The sequence below is a fragment of the Moschus berezovskii genome, chromosome 16 (genome assembly GCF_049115385.1).
Source record: "Moschus berezovskii isolate FMDL1 chromosome 16, NW_MosBer_1.0, whole genome shotgun sequence".
Taxonomy (NCBI): Eukaryota; Metazoa; Chordata; class Mammalia; order Artiodactyla; family Moschidae; genus Moschus; species Moschus berezovskii.
Genome location: NC_142475.1, coordinates 2981310 through 2998188, shown reverse-complemented (window position 1 = coordinate 2998188; position 16879 = coordinate 2981310). Strand labels below are relative to the sequence as shown.

At 38.2% G+C, this 16879-nt stretch overlaps 1 non-coding gene across 1 annotated transcript; it reads left to right on the top strand.

Moving 5' to 3' along the window:
* Positions 1-1647: 1647 nt before the first annotated feature.
* On the top strand, positions 1648-1754 carry LOC129560568 (U6 spliceosomal RNA). Its single transcript, XR_008686801.2, has one exon. It is a non-coding gene; the product is annotated as a U6 spliceosomal RNA (small nuclear RNA).
* Positions 1755-16879: the final 15125 nt, after the last annotated feature.

The window sequence follows — 16879 nt, the reverse complement described above, 5'->3', positions numbered from 1 at the left end:
ATAATAAAGCCATTTCAAAAGACATTTTAAGAAATGATATCTCAAATTATAGTAACATTCCAAGTAAATACCAGAAAATGGTAAAAAATATAAGAGATTCAGAGTACTGAAGTAGGTCTTAGGCATTTATGTTTTAATAGAACTCCTTAAGTCTGATGTACTTTTCCTAACTGAAAACCATTAGCAGAAAAAATGCTAGATTCAACTAAAAGAAGACTGTGAACCAGCAGACATTTAAAAGAACTGGAATTATGACTGATAGGACTATGCTATAGTTGCCTCTTCTCTTCATGCAGTTTCTTCAGATCTGATAAATACAGAAAAGTTGACAAACTTTTGATATGAAGCATAAAACTATTTTCTCCAAGTTTAAAAGATATTATAAAAAGTGTGGGTATTGACAAATCTCTAAGGACTTTGCATAGAATACACAATTTTAAATTATTGATATTATTAACAATGTCAATATTAATATGATTTTCCCTTTATGACTTTAGCTAGAGGAAAGTTAAGCATATCTTCTGATTAAATACCTCTTCCATTCCTGCTCACCAATAGTAATGTATCAAATAAGTCTACTTCTTTCTAATATCCCTCTATTTATAAGATGAAAGAGCACATCTTTGAGATATTCCCAGGTAACCATTGGTATTATAACAAAATTAGTTACTGGCATGAAAGCTGTACCATAGATGTTGTTTTGTTTTATTTGTTCTATTGTCAGATGGGGATAAGATCTGTGGAAGTAGAAAAAACAAGTCACTATGTAAGATATGCGTGTCCAGGCATGTTCAGTTCCATCTGACTCTTTTTGAGTGCATGGACTCTAGTCTGCCAGGCTCCTCCGTCCATGGAATTTTTCAGGCAAGAATATTGTTGTAGGTTGCCATTTCCTGCTTCACGATGAGGTATAGACTCTCTTCAAATAGAATCGTGAATGCTTAAAAACATTCAGTTCAGTTCGGTTCAGTCGCTCAGTCATGTCTGACTCTTTGCAACCCCATGAATCACAGCACGTCAGGCCTCCCTGTCCATCACCAACTCCCGGAGTTCACTCAAACTCATGTCCACAGAGTCGGTGATGCCATCCAGCCATCTCATTCTCTGTCGTCCCCGTCTCCTCCTGCCCCCGATCCCTCCCAGCATCAGAGTCTTTTCCAGTGAGTCAACTCGTCGCATGTGGTGGCCAAAGTATTGGAGCTTCAGCTTTAGCATCAGTCTTCCAATGATCACCCAGGATTGATCTCCTTTAGAATGGACTGGTTGGATCTCCTCACAGTCCAAGGGACTCTCAAGAGTCTTCTCCAGCACCACAGTTCAAAAGCATCAATTCTTAGGCACTCAGCTTTCTTCACAGTCCAACTCTCACATCCATACATGACCACGGGAAAAACCATAGCCTTGACTAGACAGACCTTGGTTGGCAAAGTAATGTCTCTGCTTTTTAATATGCTATCAAGGTTGGTCATAACTTTCCTTCCAAGGAGTAAGCGTCTTTTAATTTCATGGCTGCAGTCAGCATCTTATGTGGTTACATATTGTATCTAAATTCCAATAAAACATTTGATAATAAACATACCACATGACAAGAAAACAAACTTAGCTCTTTTATAAGGGAGACACATTTGTTTCCTCAGTAATAAAGTGATGCTTGCTTGCACGGCACATATACTAAAATTGGAACACTCCAGTGAAGATTAGTATGGCCCCTGCACAAGGAAGACAGCCAAATTAGTGAAGTGATCCATATTGTACTGAATCACGTTGCTGTGTGATGGAGACTAACACAACTTTGCAAAGCAATTATCCTCCAACTAAAAGGTAAAAATTTTAAAAAATGAGGATAAGGTGAATATAAAGAACAAAACATTACAGTGCAAAACAGAATATGGCAGATTACACAGAAAAAGTACCTTCCTTCATACTGAAAAAGTAACAAAAAAATAAATCGTCCATTAAAACTGGTGGAACTGTGCTAAGAGTTTAACACATTTCAGTGCTTTTTAGACTCAGATATTGCAAACTCGTGAATAAATTTCAACTTTTGTCCTTTATTATGCTCATTCAAATTCTGTAACAAACTGAAAACTTTCTTGGCAAAAGCCATCACAATATTGCAATACAATTATCCTTCAATTAAATAAATTACTTTAAAAGGTACGTTTCAGATGTCTATGAGGCTCACTAATTTCATAATACCAAATAATTTCACAATACCAAAAATTACTAATATATAATTATACTGTAATTAATATATTGTTAATATGTGTTATGACCTACTATCAAAAATACAGTATATATTGTTAACATGTCATTGGTATAATATAACATATATATGTAGTTATTGTTATTAATAGTATACTCAAATGAGTAATCAATTTTTTAGATTCTCGATTTCACTTTCAAAATGGTAAATAATGAATGTTTTCCCCATAAAGACAAAGATTGTGGGAGTTGCCAAAAAGTTTTAACAATGTATAGCACCTCAGGACAAAATGCAAACAAACACACACACACACACACACACACACACTGACTTCTCTTTTCCTTTAAAAACATAAAGCATACATACTTGATTCTACTTACATGTCACCGAAAGAGAAAGTGTTAGTGGATTGGTCGTGTCTGACTCTTTCTGACCCCATGGACTGTAGCCTGCCAAGCTCCTCTGTCCATGGGATTCTCTAGACAAGAATACTGGAGTGGGTTGCCATGCCCTTCTCCAGTGGATCTTCCTGACCCAGGGATTTCAGGCAAGAAAGTTATGACCAACCTAGATATCATATTAAAAAGCAGAGACATTACTTTGCCAACAAAAGTCCGTCTAGTCAAGGCTATGGTTTTTCCCGTGGTCATGTATGGATGTGAGAGTTGGACTGTGAAGAAAGCTGATCAGTGAAGAATTGATGCTTTTGAACTGTGGTGCTGGAGAAGACTCTTGAGAGTCCCTTGGACTGCAAGGAGATGCAACCAGTCCATTCTAAAGGAGATCAGTCCTGGGTGCTCATTGGAAGGACTGATGCTAAAGCTGAAACTTCAATACTTCGGCCACCTCATGTGACTAGTTGACTCACTGGAAAAGACTCTGATGCTGGGAGTGATTGGGGGCAGGAGGAGAAGGGGACGACACAGGATGAGATGGCTAGATGGCATCACCGACTCTGTGGACATGAGTTTGAGTGAACCCCGGGAGTTGGTGATGGACAGGGAGGCCTGGCGTGCTGTGATTCATGGGGTCGCAAAGAGTCGGACACAACTGAGCAACTGAACTGAACTGAACTGAACAAAACTTTGCATGTTAGCTTTCTCACACTGAGCTTAATCTTTCTACTATATTATTGTTGTTGCCGTTCAGTCAATCAGTCGTGTCAGACTCTTTTCGACCCCATGGACTGCAGCATGGCAGGCCTCCCTGTCCATCACCATCTCCCGGAGTTTGCTCAAACTCATGTCCATTGAATCAGTGAAGCCATCCAACCATCTCATCATCTGTTGTCCCCTTCTCCTGCTGCCCTCAATCTTTCCCAGCATCAGGATCTTTTCCAATGAGTCTGCTCTTCACATCAGGTGGCCAAAGTATTGGAGTTTCAGCTTCAGCATCAGTCCTTCTAATGAATATTCAAGGTTCATTTCCTTTATAATCGACTGCTATGTTCCACTGTATAGAAAGACTCAAACTGATAGAATGAATTATTGTACGTATTTCCAAATTTACCCAGTTAACTGTGATATACTGCATAGGAACTTCATGTAAATTTTTTTGTCTGTATGGGCTAAAATCAAACATCAGTTCAGTTCAGTTCAGTCGCTCAGTCGTGTCCGACTCTTTGCAACCCCATGAACCACAGCACGCCAGGCCTCCCTGTCCATCACCAACTCCCGGAGTTCGCTCAAACCCATGTCCATCGAGTCGGTGATGCCATCCAGCCATCTCATTCTCTGTCGTCCCCTTCTCCTCCTGCCCCCAATCCCTCCCAGCATCAGACTCTTTTCCAGTGAGTCAACTCGTCACAAATCAAACATAAAAGTTGACTTTTTTTGCTTTCACTATCATAACAGTAATTTAGGTCTTTTCAGTACCACCACTCTGACGGTCAGAGAAATCACAGAGAGACAGGCTATGTGGAAAGATACTGAGGGGAAAAGAAGATTTTTGTATAATATTCACATTTAACTTCACTTAATTCAATTTTACATGAACACAAAAGCCTGGAGAACTGCCAAAGGGTTTATTACTATTAATGGAGTCATTTACTGTCTCAGTTCCTAGAAAGCATATCACAGAATCCGCTGCACCTTTTCTAATATCTATAATTATCTACTTGCTATTTCACTGAAGTATCACCTTCTTTAAGTCAATAAATTCAAAACAATTTGGAAACATGGAGATATTGTTAACTTCAATACACACTTGTAAATACAAGTTTTTACATAAAAGCATTTTATTAAAACTATTTAATTGCTTTGTGAAAGGCACACTTAGGCCATTTTCCTTATGGAAAGGGTCCGTCACATAAATAAATCAGCAGAGTCAAGTCCTGATGTCATTCAGTTATTGTTGATGCTTTGTCTCTAAGTCGTTTCTGACTCTGAGACCCCATGGACTGCAGCCCACCAGGCTCCTCTCTCCATGGGATTTCCCAGGCAAGAATGTTTGAATGGGTTGCCATTTCCTTCTCCAGGGGATCGTCCCAACCCAGGGGTTGAACTTCTGCTTCCTATATTGACAGGCAGATTCTTTACCACCATGACAAACGTTGGTTTTGTTGTTCAGTTGCTCAGTCTTGTCTGACTCTGCGACCCCATGGACTGCAGCAAGCCAGGCTTCCCTGTCCTGCACCATCTCCCAGAGCCTATTCAAACCCACGTCCATTGAGTCAGTGATGGCATCCAACCGTCTCATCTTCTGTCGTCCCCTGCTCCTATCTTCACTCTTTCCCAACATCAGGAACTTTCCCAATGAGTCGGCTCTTTATATCAGGTTGTCAAAGTATTGGAGTTTCAGCTTCAGCATCAGTCCTTCCAATGAATATTTAGGACTGATTTCCTTTAGGATGGACTGGTTGGATCTCCTTGCAGTCCAAGGGACTCTCAAGTCTTCTACAATATCACAGTTAGAAAGCATCAGTTCTTCAGTGCTCAGCTTTCTTTATGGTCCAATTCTCATGTCAATACATAACTATTGGAAAAGCCATACCTTTGACTACAGTGGGCTTTGACAACAAACTAATGTCTCTGTTTTTTAATACATTGTCTGGTTTGGTCATAGCTTTTCTTCTAAGGGGAAAGCATCTTTTAATTTCATGGCTGCAGTCACCATCTGCAGTGATTTGGGAGCCCAAGAAAAAAAGTCTGTCACCGTTTCCATTGTTTCCCCACCTATTTGCCATGAAGTGATGGCACTGGATGCCATAGTCTTAGGTTCTTGAATGTTGACTTTTCAACCTCTTTATCAAGAGGCTATTTAGTTCCTCTTGGCTTTCTGCCATAAGGGTGGTGTCTTCTGAATATCTGAGGTTATTGATATTTCTCCTGGCAATCTTGATTCCAGCTTGTGCTTCATCCAGCCTGGCATTTGGCATGATGTACTCTGCATAGCAGTTAAATAAGCAGGGTGACAATATACAGCCTTGACATACTCCTTTCCCAATTGAACCAGTCCATTTTGTCATGCCAGTTTTAACTGTTGCTTCTAGACCTGCACATGGGTTTTGAAAGATGCAGGTAAGGTGGTCTGGTATTTCTATCTCTTTAAGAATTTTCCAGTTTGTTGTGACCCACACAATCAAAGACTTTAGCATAGTTTTTGAAGCAGAAATAGATTTTTCTGGAATTCTATTTCTTTTTCTATGATCCACTGGCTGTTGTCAATTTGATCTCTGGTTCCTCTGCCTTTTCTAAAACCAGCTTGAACATCTGGAAGTTCACGGTTCACGTATTGCTGAAGACTGCCTTGGAGAATTTTGAGCATTACTTTACTAGCGTGTGAGAAGAGTGCAATTGTGCAGTAGTTTGAGCATTCTTTGGCATTGCCTTTCTTTGTGACTGGAATGAAAACTGACCTTTTCCAGTCCTGTGGCCACTGCTGAGTTTTCCAAATTTGCTGGCATTTTGAGTGCAGCACTTTCACAGCATCATCTTTTAGGATTTGAAATAGATAGCTGGAATTCCTCTGCTAGCTTTGCTTATAGCGGTGCTTTTTAAGGCCCACTTGACTTCAGACTCCTGGATCTGGCTCTTTGTCAGTGATTGTGCCACCTGGGAAGCCAATTATTCAGTTAGGAAAATTTGAATACCATTTTCCAACTTAATTATGCTAATATTTAACTTTAGGAATTTTATTAACTGCATTGAAAATGAATTTAAAAAATTTTTCTGACACATTTTTAGAAGCTCTCAAGTCAAGAAGAATATGATTAAATTTAAATGGTCCATATAACTTGTTATCCAAATCAGAACAATTTTATAAGGAAAAAAGATACCTTTGATAAATTATACCAAACAGTGATATAGAGTGACATGAAGCATTGATATGAAACTGGACTGATCCTGTTAATTTAAGTCACATGGCAATTTATACATTTTTATAGGAAAACATTAAGATGCTGATTGTTATGGCTTAATATCAAATAATTCAGTATTTTTGAAAGCTAAATTTATGTATCAGATAGGAAATTTGGCAAAGAGAGGATTTTCATTATTTAATCATTTTTGAGTACAAGTATCAAATGTTTAAAATTTGGTAATTTTATGTAAGAATTAATAATAGAAGTTAGATATAATTCTAACAATTTTGTCAGCTTTGTGACTGAATATTTTCCATGTTCTTAAATAAATTACGTACTGTAAAACAAATCAATATATTTGAGTATAAAATGGCATGCGTCAATAGGAGATAAATCAAAAGATTTTAAAGGATGAAATTTGACGTGGATTGATATGAATTTGAATAAATATTTATTGAACGGGTTTGACAAAAGAGGTTCTAAACTCATCAGTACTTCTACTGTATCTGTGCGTGTGTGCGCTCAGTCCTGTCCGATTCTTTGTGACCTTATAGACTGTAACCCTAGGCTCCTCTCTCCACTGGATTCTCCAGGCAAGAATACTGGAGAGGTTTGCCGTTTTCTCATGTAGGAGATCTTCCCAACCCAGGGACTGAAACTTTGTCTCCTGCGTCTCTTGCATTTGGAGGCAGATTCTTTTCCTCTGAGTGACCTAGAAAGTCCTGCCTGTATCTCTATCTCTACCATCTCTATCTCCATTTTTGTTTGTTTGTTTGTTTTCAAATTGAGTCTGGAAGAATAATGGGAAATTTTATTCATTTTTATATTCTGTGAATTTTTAAATGTTTGATAGTTCTAGAAAATATTTGTCTTTAAAGAATTGGCTTCATTCACCTGTAGTTTTGTCTGTTAAAGAAGGATTTCCTTTCCATAAAAAGATATATCCTGGAGATGACTTCTGAGAATTCAAAAGATAATGTTTATAGCTAAACAGGTGTGTGTGTGAGGGGTGGGGAGCAGCTTTAATCTCTAAAGTATTTTAATAAAGAACTTGATGCCATCATTGTTTCCCTTGGACTTTCCAAGAGCCTCAAGTGAAAAGTGTAAGTGAAAGTCACCCAGTCATGTTCGACTCTTTGCGGCCCCATGGACTGTATAGTCCATGGAATTCTCCAAGCCAGAATACTGGAGTAGGTAGCCTATCCCTTCTCCAGGGGATCTTCCTGACCCAGGAATTGAACCAGGGTCTCCTGCATACCAGGCAGATTCTTTACCAGCTGAGCCACAGGGGAAGCCCAAGGATACCGGAGTGGGTAGCCTATCCCTTCTCCAGCGGCTCTTCCCCAACCCAGGGATCGCACTGGGGTCTGCTACATTGCAGGTGGATCTTTACCAACTGAGCTACCAGAGAAGCCCCAAGAGCCTATGTCCCTTGTAAACAGTTGGAGAACGGAAGATCAGACATGGTTAAGCAATTGGTCTAACCTCTTGTTTCTAATGCTTATGCTTCCTTCCGTTCAGAAATATAGACTCAGAAATGTGGACAAGATACAAGAAGTCGAAGACTTTAGGAGTGCTTATGGTGCCTTGGTGATGGACAGGGAGGCCTGGCGTGCTGTGATTCGTGAAGTCGCAGAGAGTCGGACACGACTGAGCGACTGAAGTGAACTGAACTGATGGTGCCTTTATTATTCTAATGAACACTTTTAAAGAATTCATTACATATTAGGCATGTTTTAAACACTTGAAACATTATTCAAACTCTTAAATTTTATATCAGCCTTTTGAAATAAGTACTGCTATTTCCATTTTGAAGATGGTAAAATTAAGGCATGACAAAATGTCAGGGCCGGAATTTGCAACCAAGTCATCACTTTTCAGTCTACAGGGGCTTCCCTTGTGGTTCAGCTGGTAAAGAATCCTCCTGCAATGCAGGAGGCCTGGGTTCGATCCCTGGGTTGGGAAGATGCCCTGGAGAAGGGAAAGGCACCCCACTCCAGTGTTCTGGCCTGGAGAATCCCATGGACTGTATAGACCATGGGGTAAGTGTTGGACATGACTGAGGACTCTCACTTTACTTCACTTCCGGGGCCCTTACCCTTAAGGAGGGGCGTCCCCCAAGACAACCATCTTAAATTGTCTCTTTGGTTCTCCAAGAGGTTTTACACTTTGAAGAAAGGCATTGTGCCAAGATTCGGGTTTGATGAGGGTCGTGGCTTTCTTTTCAAGAGGAGGAAGGAAATGAGAGATGGAAGAGAAGAATTTGAAGAATGCGTTAAAGGCGCACTCTCAGGAAGGTCAGTTATCGTTCAGTTCAGTTCAGTTCATTTCAGTCACTCAGTCGTGTCCGACTCTCCGCGACCCCATGAATCACAGCATGCCAGGCCTCCCTGTCCATCACCAACTCCCGGAGTTCACTCAAACTCATGTCCATCGAGTCGGTGATGCCATCCAGCCATCTCATTCTCGGTTGTCCCCTTCTCCTCCCGCCCCCAACCTTTCCCAGCATCAGAGTCTTTTCCAGTGAGTCAACTCGTCCCATGAGGTGGCCAAAGTATTGCAGCTTCAGCTTTAGCATCAGTCCTTCCAATGAACACCCAGGATTGATCTCCCTTAGAATGGACTGGTTGGATCTCCTGGCGGTAAAAGGGACTCTCAAGAGTCTTCTCCAACACCACAGTTCAAAAGGATCAATTCTTCAGCGATCAGCTTTCTTCACAGTCCAACTCAAAAGTTAATTACTTGGGCATTGAATACTGTTAAATGATAAAGCACCCCCAAATCCATTGGAAATTCTTCACATAATCCTCAGGGTGCAAGTACTCTGGTGAAAAAAACTGTATCAGTCTTCTTTGGAGAGGCAGATGGTAAAGAATCTGCCTGCATTGCGGGAGACCCGGGTTTGATCGTTGGGTCAGGAAAATTCCCTGGAGAAGAGAATGGCTACCTGTTCCATTATTCTTGTCTAGAGAATTTCAAGGACAGAGAGTTCTGGCGGGCTATAGTCCAGAGGTTCACAGAATGTCATATACGACTAAGCTACTAGACATGATTAAAATCTATATGGTGCTCTTTTAACTTAATTTATTGACAAATTGCAAATTAATTAATTAATTCAAAAATTAGTGGCAAACCACAAGACTAGAGGAATTCCTGAAGCAGTTTTATATCTGCATCTGAAAGCAGCATCTCTATCATGTGTCTGCCTTAACTCCATTCATGATATCTGGTTTTGTATGTGAAGTAAAAGTACATTTTATGTGTGTTTTACTATTATGTTTAGCTTTTGGTTGTCTATCATTTAACTTTCTGCTGCAGATTGGAAAATTAAACATAGAAAACTCTCTAGTCTGATTATTAGTTGAATTAGGATGGGTATATTTATATGAATGAGAAAATGTAATCTTGTATGATAATTAAAAATAAACTCTTTAGTGTAACTCAAGTCACAGAGAGTCAACCAGAGAGGTTTTACAAGATGTTAAGAACCATTCACTTTATATTCTTATAAATATGCATGATATTATTTTATTATTCTGTCAGAATATTAAAAACAAAAAAATCTCTAATGAAGCTTAGAGAAAAGTGCAAAAGTCGCTTACCATATTGGCTAAATGAAATGCAAAGAAATGCATTAAATCTTTTTAAGAGGTTGAAAGTGATATCTAAATTGCTATAATTTGTGTTGCATTCAAGTGGTTATAGTTAAGAAAAAAAAAGATGGTTTAAATCTAATTAAATGCACTGTGCACTTTGCAAAGAGAGACTATGTTCTGAACTTTATTATGGTTAGCATTTTTCAAAGAGAGACCTTAAAATATAATTTCCTTTAATTCTAGTGATACTCAGAAATACAAACTATATCAGAATGAATATCACACTTTTCAGGTGGAATATAATTTTTACTTTGAGACATCTAGCCTTTATTTTTAAGTTAATTGTATTTTATGAAGAAAGGAATTATATTTATTTATGTTTATAATGTGCAATGGATTTTATTCTCTTATTTCAATAGAGACCGCAGTGTATGCTAGAATGAGTTTTTATTTTTTTCATTTATGAGACATTAAAGAACATTCACAGAGAAGGGTAAGAAATTAAAAGATAAAAATCAATGTGAAAAGTAACTGGTCTATAATTTAGGACATCTGAAACCCTAAACGGTGTTTAATAGCATTTCCCGAAACACATTACATTATCACGTCTTGGTTTTGCAGTTTCAAAAATCTTGTTGAAATCTATTCAATAAAGGTCTTGTACCTTGCTGGTTTATTCATTGCAACTAATTCTTTAAATGAATGAATTTCTGTCTGCCCTATGTAAATGACTTAGCTGATGGGCCAGTAATCCCAAGATTATTACAAGATTGCAAATGCAGTTGTGTAATTTTCTTCTAAATTAGGAAAATGCAATTTACCACAATCATGATCCTTTTTCAGAATTTTTGAAAATATTACACCATATATTTTTACCTCTATTCTCCAAACACAAAATTGTTTGGAGAGTATACTTATGGGGTTTTAGATGTCTATATAGCCCACTGAAATTAAGTCTTATTACACTAGGCTACCCACTCCAGTACTCTTGCCTGGAGAATTCCAAGGATACAGGAGCCTGGCAGGCTATAATCCATGGGGTCATAAAGAATAGGACACAACTGAGTGACTAACACACACACACACATATATATTTCCCTAGGGATAATTTTTCTCAATAACTTCTGGGGATTTTAGATTTCCAGATAGTGACTGGAAAGCATAATGATTTAAAGCAACCTGATGTCAATTATCAGGACCGTTTTCACTATCAGCATTTTCACTAGCACTTCTCCCTTCTTGAATCATCAAATTCTTCTTGGGCTCTTTTATCTAAACTTTTTCCCTTGCCTACTGTGATTATTTAATACGTGCTTTTTTCCCCCCATTTGTATTTGGTCTTATAAGTATTACACTTTCCTTTGTAGTTCATATTTGCAAGTATAATTTTCAAGCTTATTATAATTAATATCAAATTTAGGAAAATTGTTATTTTCAGAGGGCTGGTATTCAAAATTTTGTGACTTCTTTGGCATGGGAGAATGCCTATAACAGACAAAGTGTATCACACACACACACATGCACACAGAGCCTCTCATTTACTTTCTTGAAAGTTAAAATGAAATTGCATTGGATCATATTCATGGTCTCCAGAGTTTAAACAAAAGCTGGAAGCTCATTTAGTTAATTTTTTTCTTTTCCCTTTTAGCCAGTAATCCATGGCAGTGTGCAAGAATATGTAGCATTTTTAAAATATTATAATGCTTCATGTATTTCCATGGGATTTATCATCCTTTATTTTCGAGTTTTCTTACCTTGCCTAGTTTGAGTTGTGAACAGAAATCAGTGCTTTTCTGAGTTACCATTGCATTCTGAAGCACTCAGTAAAAGTTTTTGACTGGATACATTTCTTATAGCAGACTTCCCCTGTGGCTCAGCTAGTAGAGAATCCGCCTGCAATGTGGGAGACCTGGGTTCGATCCCTGGGTTGGGAAGATCCCCTGGAGAAGGGAAAGGCTACGGGATCCAGCATTCTGGCCTGGAGAATTTTATGGACTGCATAGTCCATGGGGTCGCAAAGAGTCAGACACAACTGAGCAACTTTCACTTTCACTTTACATTCATTGTTTGAGAAGTACTACAGTAAGTATTTAAGTATTTTCTATATGTGAAATAAAATGTTTATTCTTTACCCAACACTATTATTTAACTCACAGTATTATTTTTGCAACTTTTCTAAAAATCTAAAATTATTCCAAAAGTTAATTAGGGGCCATCTCATCATGGAAATTGGTGCAGAACTCAAGCAGTAATGTAAGATATACATGGTTACATTTCTCTTTCTAAGAACAAAAAGAATCTATAAGTTTCTTGACTAAATGACGAATAGAGCCAAATAAGATATATTTTTTTAAAAAAGAATCAAATTAGTATTCCACATCTCTTCTGTTATTCTATATACATGAATTCACATTTTAAGCATTATGAGGCAAAGTCTTATGTTTCTAAAACATATACTTGAAGGAAAATTTTGCAATAGGTTTCTAGCTTGTTTCATGGTCTTGTGCCATATAACCAAAGTTTTTCTCTGCTACCGTATTACTATGCTTTGGAAAATACTGGAAAAAATATTAAAATATTATTATGCTTTTGAAAATTGATGTTTTTGAACTATGGTGTTGGAGAAGACTCTTGACAGTCCCTTGCACTGCAAAAAGATCAAACCAGTCTATCCTAAAGGAAATCAATCCTGAATATTCATTTGAAGGACTGATGCTGAAGCTGAAACTCCAATACTTTGGCCACCTGATGTGAAGAGCTGACTCATTGGAAAAGACCCTGATGCTGGGAAAGATTGAAGGCAGGAAGAGAAGGGGACGACAGAGGATGAGATGGTTGGATGGCATCACCGACTCAATGGACATGAGTTTGGGTAAACTCTAGGAGTTGGTGATGGACAGGGAGGCCTGGCGTGCTGCAGTCCATGGGGTCACAGAATCGGACATGACTGAGCAGCTGAACTGAGCTTCTGGTGGATGGGGCTAAGAGGCCTGTTCAGGCTTCCTGGTGGAAGAGTCTCACTCCTGCCCTTTTGTGGGTGGCGGGGGTTTAGTCGCTCAGTTGTGTCTGACTCTTGTAACCCCGTGGACTGTAGCCCGACAGGCTCCTCTGTCCATGGGATTCTCCAGGCAAGAATACTGGAGTGGGTTGCCATTTCCTTCTCCAGGAGATCTTCCTGACCCAGAAATCAAACCCGGATCTCCTGCATTTCAGGCAGATTCTTTACCAACTGAGTTGTAAGGTAGAGTTGGGTCTTCTTCTTCTAGTAGGCATAGCCATTCTCAAGAAGTTTTTAAGCATCCTATCTGCTGACTGATGGGTTGTGTCCCCATCCTGTTTGTTGTTTGGCCTGAAGCATCCCAGCACTGGAGCCGACAGTCCCTTGGGAAGAGCTAGGCCCTGGGGAAGAAATAGAAGCTTTCAGGGAGGCTCCAGACAATGAGGTCTCACCAGAAATGCCACTGCCGATGGCTTTGTCCCTCCTGCCTCCCGCCCCCCAAGGGAGACCCTCTGAGGTGAGCACGTTGGCAGATAGTTCTGCCCGTCTCCTGCGGTCACTGCTTTTTCCCCTGGATCCTAGTGTGTGTGAAAGCTTTTGCATACCGCACGAGAAGGGAGCTTATGTTTCCCCCAATCCTGCAGACTTCCTGTCATCAGACCTTGCTGGCCTTTAAAGCCAGATGGGCACCTCCTCCATTGCCAGAGCCCCCACGAGATTGGGAAGTCTGACATGGGGCTTAGGAGATTTACTCCTGGGGAGAGCTGCTATGATATACTCACTTTCTAGTTTGTGGCTCTCCCATCCGGTGGGTGTGGGATCTAACTTTTTCTTGACTGCACCCCTCCTCCCATCTCGTCTGTCTTTGGATGTAGGGTGTCTTGTTTGGTTCTTTCCAACAATTTTTTGGTCGATGGTTCTTTATCAGTTAGTGTAGTTTTTGTGCTTTGTAAGAAAGGATGAGCTAATATTCTTCTACTTTGCCATATTGCAGGCTTAAACCTCTCTTATAATCTCATTGTTAAAAGTGAAAAAATATTTTCTCTACCAACTTCGTTACCTAGTCACATTCAGTGAATATATATATGTATATTTAGTTGTATATACCCTTGAAAAATATTTTTGTAAATGGCAGTACATTAAATACAGTATGTATTTTTCATGTAACATATCTTTAAAAGCCTTGTATATACTTATGAATATGTTTTAAAGGTTATCTAACTCAACTTATAAAAATTGATATGATACTAATTAACACACTTTTACTGACATTTAGACCAATTGTGAAATTAGCATTTTTACATCAAAATTTTCTATTCCTCACCAAAAAAGAAAAAAAAATTCTATTCCCTCATTTTTTATGTATTCCTGTATGTAGGTTAATTTTTATTTTTTAAATCGGCAATGTTTGAACTCATTTTTTTTATAAACTAAACTTTGAAAATTATTCCCTGATTTAAAGAAAATAATGAAGATTTATTTACTTTAGTTCAATTTTGTAATTTCAGTGTTTTTAAGATTAAAATATAGACTTTCTCTTGTGAGCAGAATTGCCTTTACCCCCAAATATAATGCATTTACTCCTCAGTTTAACAGTTCTAACCACTCACCAACATCTATTTCAACTATGTAGATATTTCTACAAAAGTTATCATCCAGTATCCTGAAATCACAGTCATACAACTCTGAGTGGCAATAATCATTATGTTAAAGTTTAACTTATAATAATGTTTTGTACCACCCGATTGAATTTTAGTCTAATTTAGCACTGGTAAAATTGCATTTAAAAAATAGATTATTTTATCAAAGAATAGTTCACAGTGGTGCTAAGCTGAAAACAGATAAGCCACGAAAGAAGAAATTACCCCGCTAAAGTAGTTCTCAAAGTCCAGATTAAAGATGTGACCAAATCTAGAAATAACACTAATTAAGCTTGATTTTCACTCAAAACTTACAGTACATTTAGGAAAAAGTTATTAAATATGTACCATGTGAACGAAGAAGAAAATGTTGCATCACCAAGAAATGAAGGGAGAAAGCAATCTAAATCAAGCTCTCTCCTGATTTTTGTTTAAGGCATTAGATTAAGAAATATATTAATGTCTATTAAACAATTTAATAGAAAATGTTAAAACGATGAAAATCAACATTTCCTAAAAGTGCACATTTTAATTTGGGTTTTTCTATTTTCCTTGTGTGGGCCTTGATGTCTCAGCTGGTAAAGAACCTGCCTGCAACGCGGGAGACCCAGGTTCGATTCCTGGGTTGGGGACTCACCCTGGAGACGGGAAGGGCACCCCACCCGTAACCTCGACTGGAGAATTCCATGGACAGAGGAGCCTGGTTGGCTACAGGCTGTGCGGTCGCAAAGAGTTTGGCATGACTGAGTGACTAACACACACATTTGACTTTTAAAAAACTTTTAAAAATTCTTTTAGTGCACATAACACTTTTATATCCTGTTTCATCTTTATGTCAGTCTGGTACATAGGTAAGGAAGATAGTACCTCCATTTCACAAATGAGTGACTTAAAATACTTAGATACTAATTGGTTATAGCTAATTAAGAGCTAAAAATAAAATTGCTTTCAGAGGTGAGATTGGAGTGTGTGCTTCTGTGTGCTGAGCCTTCAAATCTTGCCAGCAAATCATTTTATCTTTGATGATAAATAATTATATTTTTAATCTTTTCTTTTAAATAATTTTAGACCTACATAAAAATTAAAGTTATAGTACAAAAAGCTGGTATATATATTCATGTATTTACTTTTAAGATGCATTTTATTTATAGACCAGTTTTAGCTAACAAAAATGTTGGTAAGATAGTAGAACCTCATATGTCTGGCAGCTAATTTCCTCCAGCATTGCCAATTTATATTATTATGATACACTGTTATAGTTCATGAATTAATATCCATACATTGTTAAAAAGCAGAGTCTGTCCTTAATTCAAAGGATTTAGATTTTTACCTAGTATGCTTTTTCCAGGATTCCATCCATGAAAATGTATTATATCTAGTTGTCTTGTCTCCTTAGGCTCCTCGTGGCTATGACAAATTACCAAACATTCTTTGCTTTTGATGATCTTGACAAATGTGAGGATTAATGGTCAGGTTATTTTGTAAAATGTCTCTCTATTGGGATTTATCTGATATTTTTCTCACTATTAACCTGGAGCAATGCGTTTTGGGGAAGAAGACCAAAGAGGTAAAGTGTCATTTTCATCATATAATATCAAGGGCACATACTATCAACAGCTGATGTTAAACTTATCACCTGGATGAGGCAGAACTTGTCACATTTTTTGAAGATAAGGGTACTTTTTTATAACCCCCTTTCTATATTTCATTCTTTGAAAGGAATCTACTATGCACAGCCCACACTTAGGAACTGGGGATTTATCCTTTATAGATTTTTTTTTTTTTTTGCACAGGAGATTTATCTCTTCATCGAATAATTTATTTCTTTTAATATTTATTTATATCAGTGTCGATTTATGGATATTCCCTTTAAAATTTGGGTTTAATCCAGTACAATTTATTGTTCAAAGTGTTTCAGCTTTGGTCACTAAAAGCCTTTGTTGTTGGCTCCATTTGTTGTATGTCAAGAAATTCCTGATATATTCACCAATAGTTGCTGTTTCTGGAGAAGGAAATGGCAACGCACTCCAGTATTCTTGCCTGGAGCATTCCAAGGACAGAGGAGCCTGGTGGCCTCCATCCTGGGGCTGCACGGAGTCGGACACGACTGCAGTGACTAAGCAGCAGCAGCCACTGCTG